We start from the raw sequence: 6,000 nt of genomic DNA on the forward strand, positions 1-6,000 counted from the left end.
GGGGGGTGTTAAGCAGGTTATATTTCATCAGATCTATGGGACTTTGTTCCTGACTGCAAACCCTTTATCATGAGGAAACAACAGAGATCGTGCCTGAGGTTTATGCAGACCTCTAGATGTTCTTGGATTCCAGCTTCCATCAGCTCCAGCCAGCATGGTCAATGGCCAGGAATGATGGGAGCTGGAAGCCATCAACATCTAGAGGAACATTGAATCCCCACTCCTGCCATGCCACAAGCTCTCAAGAACTAAAAGTCCCAGAGGTCCTTAGTTCCTGCCTGTGTTTCCTTTGCGTTCTCAGTGGAAGGCCCATAGAGTCTCCACCTGTCCTGTATTTCAGAGTAAAATGCTTCGCCCTGTATTGATAGAGTTTCGTCCTGTATTTCAGGTCTTCTCTCTCTCTCTGCCAAGTTAGGGATCCTCTCGAAATGCAGGTGTGTGAAAGGTCATGTATTTGAGCTCTAGGGTAGCCAAGTACAGACATATTTACAAATTTGTGTGTGTGTGTGTGCGTGACAAATTCCAGAGGGGCCATCCTGTTAGGCTGCAATAGATGCTTAAAAAGGTAAAGGGACCCCTGACCATTAGGCCCAGTCGTGACCGACTCTGAGGTTGCGGCGCTCATTTCGCTTTATTGGCCAAGGGAGCCGGCGTACAGCTTCCGGGTCATGTGGCCAGCATAACTAAGCCACTTCTGGCGAACCAGAGCAGCACACGGAAACGCCGTTTACCTTCCCGCCGGAGCAGTACCTATTTATCTACTTGCACTTTGACGTGCTTTCGAACTGCTAGGTTGGCAGGAGCAGGGACCGAGCAAAGGGAGCTCACCCTGTCATGGGCATTCGAACCGCCGATCTTCTGACCGGCAAGTCCTAGGCTCTGTGGTTTAACCCACAGCGCCACCCGCGTCCCTGTGCAATAGATGGTAATGGATTGCTTTGAAGTCACTTCAGCACCATATTTATTTATTTATTTTTAAAAATGCCCCCAACCACTCCACCCTGTAGTTTGCCAGAACAAAGGTGGCAACCCTACATAGCTCAGTTACAGATAGGTAGCCGTGTTGGTCTGTCATAGTCAAAATAAAAAAATTCCTTCCAGTAGCACCTTAAAGACCAACTAAGTTAGTTCTTGGTATGAGCTTTCGTGTGCATGCACACTTCTTCAGATACACTGAAACACCCCTTGCCTTTTCCTGTAAGACCTATTACAGTCGTTAAGAGTCGTCAACAGGCTCATCTCAGCTATCTGCCAATCTCCCATTCCCACCACCCTTCTGAGTAATACCCCTCCCCACCTTCTCACTATATAGAAGGATCTGGCAACTTCTGTTTCAGTGTATCTGAAGAAGTGTGCATGCACACGAAAGCTCATACCAAGAACTAACTTAGTTGGTCTTTAAGGTGCTACTGAAAGGATTTTTTTTTATTTTGACTACATAGCTCAGTGTTTGCATGCAAAAAAAATCCCAAGTTCAGTTCTGAGCCTCTCCAGGTAAGTCTGAGAAAGACTTCTGATTGAAACCCCAGATAGTCATTGCCAGCCTGTGTGGGTGGATTTGGAGGGCGGGGTTAGGATATTATTTATCCTTGCTTTTGCCTATTTGTGGGAGTTCAGCGTCTAGTTAGCAGGGTTCAAAATTACCCTTTGCAGCCTAAAATGTGGAAACTCAGGAGAGCATGGAACAGGCATCCTTCCTCTTCAGCTACATGGCGAAAAACAGACTGAACTGTGAGGAGGGAGGAAGTAGTACGGATTATTTTCCTTTGTTATTATTTCCCCCCACCAGAACAGGCAGCTGATGTGACCTCACAGAGAGGGGTGGGGTGTAACAACATTCACACCTGAGAATGTCAGGTTTGTTTCCCAGAAAGCTGCAGAAACTTCTCCCCCACCCCTTTTTCGAAAGCATCTCTTGCAGGCCAGGAGTTAACGTGCTGCAATTAAGCCAGGAAAAAGACCTGACCCCCCCTTTGCTAGTCCCCCTGCTTCTGACAGAAGGTTGAAGATTATGGGGGAAGATTGCGTGGGCGTCCTTCCCAGTGCTTAGCTTCCGAGAGATGGATATACCAGCTTCCTTGATGTCTTGAGGTTTTATCCGAGTGATCCAAAGAAACGAATTCTTGGCAAGGAAGCTCTTTTCTGTTGCAGTTTTTGGAAGAGGCAAGCGCCAGCTTGTTGAGGATACACCAGATCTGTATCTGGCTTCAGGCTGCATCCTGGCTTGAGGGTGTGTGTGTGTGTGTGTGTGTGTTAGAGAGGATGGATTTGCTCTTGAGAAATAATTTACAGCAAATAAAAATGGTCAGAGTGGGTCTTGCAGGGGTGTATTTGTGTCTCCTTTTTGCATGGAAGGTCACTCCCGCAATTGCTCCTGGATCAGAAGGTCTTTGGGAGAGATATGACACAAAAAGTGAATAAGGAGTGGGCTATCTTTAAGGAATACATCAAAATTTATGTGGAAAAAGTAGAATTTCTTTTTTTTTAAGCGTTTATTAATTTTCCAATAAAAACATCCAATTAACATATCAAATCAGATCCAAAAGTAGAATTTCTGACAGATATTGAGTGAATCCAGAAAATGATTAGAGTGAAAGGAGAGTGAAGTCAAGATAGAAGAAGAGATTAAAGAAATAATGAAATGTGTTTAAGCTAGTTGGAAAAATAAAGTAGCGTAACAAGAACGGCTGGAAGTCAAGTCACTTGGTGGGTGTCCGTGTGGGGTAGGAGTGTAGGTACAGTATGTTGCTATGTACAGTATAGGTAGGTATTAGAGTAATGTAGGTATGTTTTATGTTATGAAAATAAGGTAGTGTGTTGTGTATGTGCATTGTGTAATATATGAATGTGTTTTATATGTTAATAAAAAAAGAAAAGAAGGTCTTTGGCTCTAACTTGAGGGGGGGGAGTTCTATAAACATTTTGGGTCTTTGTAATCAGCACAACACATGTGTACACCTGATGCATGGCAAATGACTGAGAGGTTGTAGATGGGGCCTGTGTTACATGCAAAAGTGGCTCAGGGTGATTACCTGGACCAGTCACTATTTCTCAACCCAGTCTACCTTACAGAGTTGTTGTGAGGTGCAAAGGTCAGGGGGCAGGAAAGAGCAAATCCTGCACATCAGTGGTTCCCAAGCTTTCCCCCTCCCCACACACGGACCACGTGAAAATTGCTGAGAGTCTTGGCTAGCAGCTTTGTGGTTTTCTTCTCCCTGTTGCAGCAACTGTAACGTGCTGTGCTAGGTGCTGCACGGATTCTCATGGCATTTTAATTACTTCAGTTATTTATTTTGCTGTATTGCATTATGAATCCCATAGAATTCTGCATAACTCAGATTGTAAGCTTTCTTCACAGACATACTGCAGATCGCCTGAGGGAGGCCCTTGGAGGAAATGCAGGGCAGAAAAGTTGCTGGCATCTGTCTGTCTTGAGAGACAGTGGAGTGCACCTCCAGGAATGAAGTCAAACCCCTGCATTAGCAGCACCGAATGACCTCTCTGGGGCGTCAGCCTGGCCAGTGTGTCTGGAGGCCCTGGGCCGCCCAAAGGAAAGCAGAGCAAAACGTTTGGCACTGGCTGGGCTGCAGAAGGGTTGTAAAGACTGTGGTGAGAATAATTGGGTGCACTCTCCCTACCTTGGATCAAATCTACCGTATTTTTCGCTCTATAACACGCACCTGACCATAACACGCACATCGTTTTTAGAGGAGGAAAAAACATTCTGAATGAAACAGTGGATGTATCATTTTTGTGCTTCATGCTGTGGCCACAGACACGTGATCTGATGGTGAATTTGGGGTGACCCAATGCAAAGATCCTGAGAATCCCTGTGGATCCATGCTTTGTAACCACGTTTTTGCACCATTGCAGCCCCAGGCAACAGTGGGTGCGTGATTTTTTTGGTGCAGGCTGTAGCCATGGACATGCTATGTGATCTGATGGTGAATTTGGGGTGACCCAATGCAAAAATCCTGAGGATCCATATGGATCTATGCTTTGTAACCACATTTTAAGTGGGGAGCGAAGGAAAAACAAAGAAGGGACATGAGAGGGGTGTGCAGAGAAGCAGCTGGCTAAGAATGCAGGAGAGGGATTTAACGGGAGGGAGGAAAGAAAGGCAAAAGTTTCTGCCCGCCCAAGCCAGCCAGCCAGCCATCTCTCTCTCTCTCTCTCTCTCTCTCTCTCTCCCTCCCTCCCTCCCTCCCTCCCGCCCCCCTCTCTCTCGCTCCCCCCCTCCCTCTCCCCCAGCAGCACCGGAGCAGAGAGGAATTAGAAGGAACGACACTCTGCTTTCCCCTCTGCTTGCCTGGAGGGGAGGGGCTTTCCCTGCTCTTTGTTCCGTTTCAGCAAACACAGCAACGAAACAGAAAAGGGTGGGCAGTAAGACCCTGAGGCAGAATGCAGGAAAGCAGCCACTTCCTCTTTTCAGGTTTCCCTTCTCCGTGAAGCGCGATTTGATTTTTGCCTGATTTTTCAGCTCCAGGGACCACACATTCGCTCAATAACACGCACAGACATTTCCCCTTCCTTTTTAGGAGAAAAAATCTGCGTGTTATAGAGGGGAAAATATGGTATGCTTCCAGGTGCCATAAGAAGGCTGCAGAGATTGTGCAGGATAGTGCTCACCCCAGAAATGATCTCTTTCAACTTTTGCCTTCTGGAAGAAGGTGCAGTCATACCTCGGGGTAAATACACTTCAGGTTGAGCGCTTTCGGGTTGCGCTCTGCGGTGACCCGGAAGTAACAGAGCACGTTACTTCCGGGTTTCGTCGCTCGCACATGCGCAGACGGACAAAATGACATCATGCGTATGCGCGAAAGCAGCGAACGCGACCCGCGCATGTGCAGACGTGCTGTCGCGTCTTATGTTCTGTTCGGGGTGCAAACAGGGCTCCGGAATGGATCCCGTTCGCATCCCGAGGTACCACTGTACAGGGTTATAAAGACGAGGACTTGCCACCTGAGAAACATTTTCTATTAAAATGCGATTTGGGCTTTAAATGCAGTGTAAGGTAGTCTCTATGGGAGTATAGTGTATTTAATTATGGGGTATCAGAGTTTTTAGGGGGCTAACCAGGCTGGGATAGCTGGGATAGCAGGCTTGTTGGTTTCTGAATGTCTGATTTAGATTTTCAATTTCGTTATTCTGTATGGGACAATGGCAATAAATATTATTGTATTGTATTGTATTGTATTGTATCGTACAAGGTGCCACCTGTCTTAGGGACTCCACTCCGGATTTGTGTGTCATGAAATTCTACTCAGTACTGATCCAGAGTAGACTCCAATGTATAGTTAGCAGAGTTACAACTTAAACACGTTGCAGGATTCCCCCCCCCCCAAATAGACCAGAGGCAATTAATATTTCATCCAGCAGAGCTTTACTGCTACTGAAGGCAAATGAGCATAACGGTCACAAATCCAATACATTCAGGATTGGCCCTGTCCATAAGAAATCCAGTTGCAGCAGACTTAACTTAAACTTACAGTAACTTACAATAAGGCTAAACCCTAACATACTATGTACAGAACCTTCTTCTTGCTTGTTTCACACAGAGAAGCTTCCAGAACCCTCTTAAATTAATTAGAATAGGAGCGATCTCTACATCTCAGATCAATACTTTCTGCACTAAGAAATGCAAACTGACATTGTGTAGGCTTTATTCTTTAAAAAAGCTCAACAACTTCAGTCCTAAAAAAAGGTCAACAACTTTGGCCGCCCCCCCCCCCATGCTCACTTCATCAAATCTGGCCCTCTTTGAAAAAAGTTTGGGCACCCCTGCTTTTCTTTCCCCTAAGGTGTTCCATGATCACTGCAGATGGTGACAGCAGTCACAAAATTAAAAGACGTTTGCTTCTTGGGAGAAAGGCGATGACAAACCTAGACAGCATCTTAAAAAGCAGATGCTTTTTGATGATGCTTTTGAATTATGGTGCTGTAGGAGACTCTTGAGAGTCCCATGGACTGCAAGAAGATCAAACCTATCCATTCTGAAGG

The sequence above is a fragment of the Podarcis liolepis genome, assembly GCF_965112155.1.
Source record: "Podarcis liolepis genome assembly, chromosome: 1".
NCBI lineage: Eukaryota > Metazoa > Chordata > Lepidosauria > Squamata > Lacertidae > Podarcis > Podarcis liolepis.